Here is a 10157-nt window from a genome sequence, read left to right on the forward strand (position 1 = left end):
TCGCCGGACACATGGGGGAAAAAGCCCCCATGGGGACTGGTGATGGGGGACAAGTTCAATTCGGCCCCCAGCCGGATACCATTTCAGAGACCTACACGGCTCCAAAGTCAAGCGAGCAGCCTTCCCCGAAAGGAGGAGTTGTGCCTGTTCCGCCGGTGACCTCTGTCCAATCAGAGGCACCGGATAATCTGCTGGAAGCGCTACGAGGCGCTTCCATTGTAGATGAACACCGTACCCTTATGGGTACAGTGATCGAGAAGGTTCAGTTCGCCAAAAGCGGACTGACTAAAGCCTGCGCTAGCCTTCTAACAGGATTTGAGGTAAGTAATGTAATTGTGGGAAGAATATCATAGTGTAGACAGCTGCCCCTGAGCGGGAAGAAAAAGCCGAACAGAGGATCAAAATAATTTTCGCAGGAGTCTAACATAAGATGTCTATGTGAATAAGTAGGCGTCACTGCTGGCTGCTACCTCTCATACTGCAGAGGTCTTCGGACTGAAGCGGGACCTGGAGCGGGCCGAGGAAGAGCTCGGCCTCATGAAGAAGCAGCTGGAGGACAGCGAAGGTATGCAGTAACCTGTGTGTATATTTAGGAAGGATGAATGGTTCGTGCTGACTAAAGTGTCATGAATTTTATTAGGGGCCACGACCGAGGTGGCAGCCCTCAAGAAGGTGTTAGCCGAGGCCGAGGACAAAGCGGCCAAGGAACGCGCTGCGCGCGAGAAGCATGAGGCCCGGGTCAGCGAGGTCCAGCAAGAGCTCCAGGACACCGTCAAGAAGTATGAGTCCTTGGAGCGTGATTCGAAGACGCAAGAGTCCGAACTTGCGAAGGCCCGCTAGAGCGCACAAGATGCCCGAGCCGAAGCCCAGAGCGCCCTCCAGGAAATCCAGGCGGCCAAGAAGATTGCAGCGGGTAAGGCTTTCATTATGCAAAGCAAGTCCGCGAAGGAAACGTTCCTTTTACTTACCTGAATTTGGAGCTCTCCAGGGGCGTTTACGTATCTGCCGTGCAACATATCAGATGCTGCCGAGTTCTATCGAGCCGAAGAAGGGAGTTCTACGGAGAAGTTGTTCTGGTCGCAATACCTTGGACCAGAACATCTGGTGCCCTTTAGCGACCAACTGAAACAGCTGGTCAAGCTGCACAAGGCGACCGAGCTAGCCATGAAGGACCTGATAGTCCGGCTATGGCCTTCTGAGCCCATGCCCAGCAGCTACTTCGGTCTTGTGAGTGCTTGCCCGCGGCTAGAAGTCGTGAAGCGGTCGGTCTACATTGAAGGTGCACGAATGGCCTTTGCCCGCGCCAAGATGCACTGGGCGAAGATGGATGCCAAGAAGCTGATGACCGAGGGGCCGCCTGAGGGCAAGGAGCACCGCCGACCCGAGCTATATTTTGATAGTGTCCTGGAGGGATCCCGCCTTGTGGCGGAGCAATGTGCGAAGGATGTTATATTCCCATGAAAACTTTCATGTTATCCTGTCCTGTAATATGAAACAAGGTCGTTATGTAATATAATGCTTGTGACTTTCTAAAATTTTACCTCCTGTGCGGCCGTTTATGAAATTTGAGGGTTGGCCAGTCGTCAGCTTCTGCCCCCACGTAGATACTACGGGGGTGTTCGGGATAAATGTAAACACTCTTTACTCCACCTTCTGGTCCTTAAAGGAGGTGTTTAGCGCAACGAACAAGGCAATCAGACTATACGGCTTTTATTGCCCTCACTTAGCCATAGGAGTTTGACAATGAGAATTTTGGCGAAGCCCCTAGTATTCGGAAGGCGAACTAGGGGCGCTATACACACCTGATCAGATAAAAACCGATTCCTCGCATAAAGCGGAAAAAATCTCGAAGGATTTCAAACCTCTCGAACAGCTGACCAGCTCTCGCCGCATGATGACAGTCAGTTTTCGGCTTTCTCTACCGAGGTGCTCGTCTGGAAGAACCGGGACACAATCGCAGTAGTTCTCCCTTTACTACCCTAGCTGATATAGCGGAACATATGGTAGTAAGCACAGGAGCCGGACAACCCAACTATTGACCAAAGACATGATTCGGAGCCGATGCATATAATGCTATAAGTTCCGGGTGCTGAACTATACTGTAAAAGTGTTCGGACTTTATTGCCGTACTATGGGGTGTGATGAAGCCCCTGGCGAAGTAATACGTACCAGAGTGTATGGGTGCGATGAGTAATAAATACAAAGGCAAGGATAAAACCAAGTAATAAGCTGACGCTGCCAATTCTTTTCCATTGTAATTTGATTAATACGTCGAGGCGTACTTGTGCAAGTAATGTGATAAGCAAGTAAGGCTATTTAACATGCCATGACCAAGAGCAAGCTACGTGCGGGTATGTAAAACAGGTATAGCAATCGTTAGCAGAGACCACCTGGGATTCCCTTGTACGTCAAAGCTCCTTGCCTCCTTGGTGTATCCGTCCTGTGATCGGTTCGATGATCAGGTTATCAGAAAAAGCCTCGAGAAGAGAAAAACCCGAAATGAAAAAGAAAAAGTGAAGGTGTGCAGATCCAGGGTCGGTCGAGCCGCACTATGGATCACTAGCTAGCTATGCCTCCATCGATGCCCATGGAATTTTGAGTGTGTAGTTATGTACGCGCGGTGCGAATGCTGCCATTTGATCGGGACTGGGACAGAGGCAAAATTGCTAGTTAAGCTCTTGACGAGCCGGGTTGTCTTGCTGCAGAAAAGTTGGGACTCTCTTAATGGTGTCTGGAGGCTCGACCGCCGAATTAAGGTTCTGCTGGAAAAGGTCGTGCTGTACTTCTGCTGCTAAGGCCGCGGTATGCTCCTCGGTACGTAGGGAGCGTTCCGTATTTCCATTGACTGTTATGACGCCACGTGGTCCGGGCATCTTGAGCTTGAGATAAGCGTAGTGAGGTACCGCATTGAATCGAGCAAATGCGGTTCGCCCGAGCAGTGCGTGATAGCCGCTGCGAAAGGGGACGATATCGAAGATTAACTCCTCGCTTCGGAAGTTGTTCGAAGATCCGAAGACGACCTCTAGTGTGATTGAGCCCGTACAGCGGGCCTCTACACCTGGTATGACTCCTTTAAAGGTTGTCCTTGTGGGCTTGATCCGTGATGGGTTAATGCCCATTTTGCGCACTGTATCCTGATAGAGCAGATTGAGGCTGCCGCCACCGTCCATGAGGGCTCGCGTCAGGTGGAATCCATCAATGGTTGGGTCTAGGACTAGTGCGGCTGATCCGCCATGCCGGATACTGGTTGAATGATCCCGACGATCAAAAGTGATCGGGCACGATGACCATGGATTGAATTTTGGGGCGACCGGCTCTATCGCATAGACGTCCCTGAGTGCGCGCTTGCGCTCCCTCTTCGGGATGTGTGTAGCATATATCATGTTCACCGTTTTGATCTGAGGGGGAAACTTCTTCTGTCCCCCTATGTTTGGCTGCAGGGGCTCCTCATCATCGTCCTCGCTCTGCGATCCCTTTTCCTTGTTCTCAGCATTTAACTTGCCGGCTTACTTGAAAACCCAGCAATCTCTGTTGGTATGGTTGGCTGGTTTGTCTAGGGTGCCATGGATTTGGCACAGACGGTCGAGTATGCGGTCCAAGCTGAATGGTCCCTAACTGTTCCTTTTATACGGCTTCTTCCGCTGACCAGACTTGGAACCATTGAATCCGGCGTTAACTGTAGTGTCATCGGTATTATCACCATTGCTTCGGCGCTTGTTTCTGTTACGTCGGAGCTTGCCGTTGCTGTTTTTGACCTCGGTGGGGCCCGCCTCACTGGCTGTGTTCTTTCTACGAGCCAGCCAACTATCCTCACCTGCGCAAAAGCGGGTCATGAGTGCCGTGAGGGCTGCCATAGATTTTGGCTTTTCTCGCCCGAGGTGGCGGGCGAGCTATTCGTCACGGATGCTATGTTTAAAGGCCGCTAGGGCTTCGGCATCCGGACAATCAACGATCTAGTTCTTTTTAGTTTGGAATCTAGTCCAGAATTTCCTGGCTGACTCTCCAGGCTGTTGGACTATGTGACTTAAGTCATCGGCGTCTGGTGGCCGGACATATGTACCTTGGAAGTTGTCAAGGAAGGCTTCCTCCAAGTCCTCCCAGCTGCCGATGGAATTTTCAGGCAGGCTATTTAACCAGTGCCGAGCTGGCCCTTTGAGCTTTAGTGGGAGGTATTTGATAGCGTGGAGGTCATCTCCGCGGGCCATGTGGATGTGGAGGATAAAATCCCCGATCCATACCACGGGATCGGTTGTTCCGTCGTATGATTCGATATTGACGGGCTTGAACCCTTCAGGGAATTCATGATCCATTACTTCATCAGTGAAGCAAAGAGGGTGTGCGGCGCCTCTATATCGGGCCGCGTCGCGACATAGCTCCGATGGAGTCCGTCTATGGTTATCGACCTAGGCGTGACCAGGTTTGTCACGTCCGAATAGGTAGCCGTCGTCGCGCGTTGAGGAACGTCGTCACGATCCGTCGATCGATCTGGTGTATCCTGCTCCGCTGTCCAGGTCCTGACGAAGGTCGTATGTATGGCCCCGAGCTGTTTTTTCTCTATTTTTCGTGGAGGTAGGGCGGGCTGATGTTCGGCATGAGTTGCCACTTTATCCCGACCGCGTGGTGGTCGGTCCGCCGCACTGTCCCGACCGCGTGGTGGTCGGTCGGCCGCATTGCGCGAGGGAGGTATGGGCTCTGGCGCCTCCTCGTCGAACTAAGGTAGCAGTCTGCGTCTGGGGTAACTCTTGGCTGGGTGCTTGAGGCCGTATTCTTCAGCTGCCAGGACATTAGTCCATCTGTCAATGAGCAGATCTTGGTTAGCTTGAAGCTGTTGCTGCTTCTTCTTCAGGCTCCTTGCAGTGGCTATTAGCTGGCGCTTGAAGCGCTCCTGCTCGAGGGATTCCTCAGGAACGATGAAATCCTCGTTGCCGAGGCTCTCCTCATCCTCGGAGAGTGGTTGATAACTACCGTCCTCCGAGTCGTTGGGCATGGCCTGTTCGTCGGGGCTGACCTGCCCGTTTTCTTGTTCCTCCTGTTTGGATGTTGCCTCAACAGGGTCTTCATTGTTTTAACATCGTCCGGAGTATTGTTTTCTTCGGTGCCAGTGTTGCTTTTCTTTGAACGACGTGACTTAGAGCGGCGTCGAGGACGCCGACGCTTGGGTCGACGCTTGGGGTGTATCTCAATAGGTTTATCCTCAACTGGATTTTCTTTGTCATCGTCGTTAGTTGCTTTGGGTGTATCCAGCATGTACACATCGTACGAAGAAGTGGCCATCCAACGTCCAGTAAATGGCGGGTTTTGGCCTAGCTCCTCGTCGGCATCATCGTCCATACCGTCGATGTCTTCGGTGCGGTAATCAAGCATGTCGGTTAGATCCTCGACAGTGGCTATGAAGTGGGTGCGGGTGGGAAGCAAAGTTCCCCATCATCAGCCCCTAGTTCGAACCGGACATAGTTCGGCTGTGAGTCCACCGCCAACGACAGGTTCTTTAATGAGTTTAGCACATCGCCCAAGGGCGAGTGCCGGAAGATGTCTGTGGCGCTGAACTCGAAGATCGATAGTCGATCAAGCTCGGCGTCCGCGGGCGCACATGGTTCGGAATTTACAGCCGGAGACGAGTCCAGAGTTCCGGTAACACAGATGTCCCATGAGTTTAAGTCCATGTGCGGCTCCAACGTTGCGGGATCCGTGGCCTCCGTGGTGGGTTGAGCTTCCCATCCTCAGATGGCATGATCTGCTCCGGATCTAAGGCCAGAGCAGTTACGGGAGCAATCTCCTGAGTGTGGTCCGATGACAGATTTAGGTCATGTTCATCGGAGTGACAGGGAGCGGCCGCCGCGGTCTCAAATCCGGCGAAGATCAAGTCTCCACGGATGTCCGCGACGTAGTTCAAGCTTCCGAATCTGACCTCGTGGCCATGGGCGTAGCTATCGATCTGCTCCAGATGGCCAAGCGAATTGGCCCGCAGGGCGAAGCCGCCGAATACGAAGATCTATCCGGGGTGGAAGGTCTCTCCTTGGACGGCCTCGTTGTTGACGATTGAAGGGGCCATCAAACCTTTTGAGGACGGCACGGTGGAACTCTCAATGAAAGCACAAATGTCGGTGTCAAAACCGGCGGATCTCGGGTAGGGGGTCCCGAACTGTGTGTCTAAGGTCGATGGTAACAGGAGACAGGGGACACAATGTTTACCCAGGTTCGGGCCCTCTCTATGGAGGTAATACCCTACTTCCTGCTTGATTGATCTTGATGAATATGAGTATTACAAGAGTTGATCTACCACGAGATCGTAATGGCTAAACCCTAGAAGTCTAGCCTGTATGACTATGGTAATGAATCTGTCCCTATCCGTACTAAGCTCTCCGGTTTATATAGACACCAAAGAGATCTAGGGTTACACAAGGTCGATTACAGAAAAGGAATCTTCATAACTGATCGCCAGGCTTGCCTTCCACGCCAAGGAGAGTCCCATCCGGACACGGGTGAGAGTCTTCGGTCTTGGTATCTTCACAGCCCATCAGTCCAGCCCATGGGTAACAGGCCGGACGCCCGAGGACCCCTTAGTCCAGGACTCCCTCATCGGCGAAGTAGTCGGAGTAGAGCATGAAGTAGCCTTCGAGACGATGCCGGTTCTTTGCTTTCATCCGCCCCGGCACTGAGCCACCTCGCCGTGGCTTTTCATTGCTCGCCAGAAGGCCGGCGAGGGCGGCGAGGACCATGAGATGTTCCTCTTCCTGGACATCGGCCTCGACTTCCTCCTCCAGCAGCGCGGCGAGCGATTCGTCGTCGTCCGAGTCCATTACCGAGGCAGGCAAATCGCCGAACACCTTGCGGGCGCGGTGGGCGCGTACCCGCCGCTACACTGCCCCTCCGCGGCCGGAAATGCCGAAAAAATTGCCCAGCTCCTGGTGGAGGGTCTGCGTCGGCGAAACCTCCGCTCTTTTTTGAAGGGGATGGGCTATCTTGCGATGGCGAGCGGTGGGCGGCGCCGGGATACAACCGATTGGCGGTCGAATGCGCGGGGGGTGGGAGGCGAATCTGGAAGAAAGACTTGACTTTCTGCCTGACGGTGTGGGCCAGACGTGCTTTTCCCTTGCGCCGGAGCCCCCGAGCACCCCCTAGTGCGCCGTGTTCGGCCTGCGATCGCCGGGCCCAAAAACGGGCCGAACCGGCGGATTTCAGCGTCCTGGGGGCGCGACTGGGGCGTTTTTTCAGCGCCGGCGCAGAAAAAGTCGCCTGGGGGGGCCTGTTGGGGGTGCGGCTGGAGATGCTCTTAGAGAATAGTGTTGGAGATGTCCTTAAGAACGTCGAGGTAGATGAAAATAAGAGAAACATCATACAGTAGAGTGAGGTGGTTCAGATTTTTCTCATGCCAACAGACATTTCTCTACCAACAATCAGGTTGGGTTAAACATAATCTGCCCAACGCCAACAGTTGATTCATTGCTTCTTCCCTGCCCCATCAATGCTAACTAGTTCATTGTTTAACTCTACTTATGATCTGTATTATTCATCTCAGTAACCACCGATGTGTTAGCAACTTTGTATTGTGTTCATGAATGACATGGACGTCATGGGACGCGAAGTTCCTCTGCTCGTGAAATGAAGCATGAACCTTTTGTCAAAAGGACGAGCCCCCTTGCATCATGCCTACAAAGTCCACATATATGGTAATGCATCGCAAAACAACTCATTCTCGATCAACAATCTGGTTGGGTATTAAAAAAACAATCAGGTTGATTTAAACATAATCTGCCCAACGCCAACAGCTGATTCATTGCTTCTTCCCTGCACCATCAATGCTTACTGGTTCATAACTTAATTCTACTTGTGATATGTATTATTCATCTCAGTAACCACCGATGCGTTAGCGACTTCGTATTGTGTTCATGAATGACATGGATGTCATGGACGCAAAGTTCCTCTTCTCGTGAAATGAAGCACGAACCATTTGTCAAAAGGACGAGCATACAAAGCCCACAGATACGGTCAAGCATGCATCGCAAAACAACTCATTCTCGATCATCAAGTATCCCGAAATCATGTTTACTCTAGAAAGAAAAGGTTCAACAAAAAAAGCTCAATGACATTTGGCTGAACACCTGCTAATCGTGGTGTCCTCCATGGACGACGTCGGCCCGGGAGCGGACGGTACCTGGCTACGGAATGATCCTAGGTGGATGGCAGCAACCGAAGGCAGGAAAGCATGTGAGTGGGACGGTTGTAGGCACACATTGAAGGTGCCCTAACGGCATATCCAACAGCAACTGACAAATTTCCTCGCGCATCCATCCGCGGACAGCGGGGCAAGTCCGCGGACACGGATGCGGGAGGCCACCTGATACGTCCATTTTGCATCATGCTTTTATATCGATATTTATTGCATTATGGGCTGTTATTACACATTATGTCACAATACTTATGCCTTTTCTCTCTTATTTTACAAGGTTTACATGAAGAGGGAGAATGCCGGCAACTGGAATTCGGGGCTCGAAAAGGAGAAAATATTAGAGACCTATTCTGCACAACTCCAAAAGTCCTGAAACTCCACGAGAGTCAGTTTTAGAATATATTAAAAATATGGGGCAAAGAAAGCACTAGAGGGGGGCCACCCACTGTCCACGAGGGTGGAGGGCGCACCCTACCCCCCTGGGCGCGCCCCCTGCCTCGTGGGCCACCCGGAAGCCCCCCGATGCCCATCTTCTGGTATAAGGTTTCTTTTGCCCTGGAAAAAAGGAGAAGTAAGCTTTCAGGACGAAGCCCGCCATCTCGAGGCGGAACCATCTCCGTCAACATCTTCACCAGCACCATCTCCTCTCAAACCCTAGTTCATCTCTTGTATCCGACCTTTGTCTCAAAACCTCAGATTGGTACATGTGGGTTGCTAGTAGTGTTGATTAGTCCTTGTAGTTGATGCTAGTTGGTTTATTCAGTGGAAGATCATATGTTTAGATCCTTTATGCATATTAATACCCCTCTAATTATGAACATGAATATGATTTGTGAGTAGTTACGTTTGTTCCTGAGGACATGGGAGAAGTCTTGTTATAAGTAGTCATGTGAATTTGGTAGTCGTTCGATATTTTGATGAAATGTATGTTGTCTTTCCTCTAGTGGTGTTATGTGAACGTCGACTACATGACATTTCACCATTATTTGGGCCTAGGGGAAGGCATTGGGAAGTAATAAGTAGATGATGTGTTGCTAGAGTGACAAAAGCTTAAACCCTAGTTTATGTGTTGCTTCGTAAGGGGCTGATTTGGATCCACATGTTTCATGCTATGGTTAGGTTTACCTTAATTCTTATTTCGTAGTTGTGGATGCTTGCGAGAGGGGTTAATCATAAGTGGTAGCTTGTCCAAGGAAGGGCAGTACCCAAGCACATGTCCACCCACATATCAAATGATCAAAGTAACGAACGCGAACCATATGAGCATGATGAAAACTAGCTTGACGATAATTCCCATGTGTCCTCGGGAGCGCTTTCCTTTATATAAGAGTTTGTCCAGGATTTTCTTTTGCTACAAAAAGGATTGGGCCACCTTGCTGCACCTTGTTTACTTTTGTTACTTGTTACCCGTTACGAATTACCTTATCACAAAACTATCTGTTATCGATAATTTCAGTGCTTGCAGAGAATACCTTACTGAAAACCGCTTGTCATTTCTTTCTGCTCCTCGTTGGGTTCAACACTCTTACTTATCGAAAGGACTATGATAGATCCCCTATACTTGTGGGTCATCAAGACTCTTTTCTGGCATCGTTGCCGGGGAGTGAAGCGCCTTTGGTAGGTGGAATTTGGTAAGGAAAATTTATATAGTGTGCTGAAATTTACTGTCACTTGTTACTATGGAAAATAATCCTTTGCGGCACTTGTTCGGGGTATCTTTGTTGGGGAACGCAGTAATTTCAAAAAAAATGCTACGCACACGCAAGATCCATCTAGGTGATGCATAGCAACGAGAGGGGAGAGTGTGGTCTACGTACCCTCGTAGACCAAAAGCGGAAGCGATATGACAACGCGGTTGATGTTGTCGTACGTCTTCAAGACCCGACCGATCCTAGTACCGAAAGTACGGCACCTCCGCGATCTGCACACGTTCAGCTCGGTGACGTCCCATGAACTCTCGATCCAGCTAAGTGTCGAGGGAGAGCTT

Source organism: Triticum aestivum, chromosome 2D (assembly GCF_018294505.1).
Source record: "Triticum aestivum cultivar Chinese Spring chromosome 2D, IWGSC CS RefSeq v2.1, whole genome shotgun sequence".
Lineage (NCBI taxonomy): Eukaryota > Viridiplantae > Streptophyta > Magnoliopsida > Poales > Poaceae > Triticum > Triticum aestivum.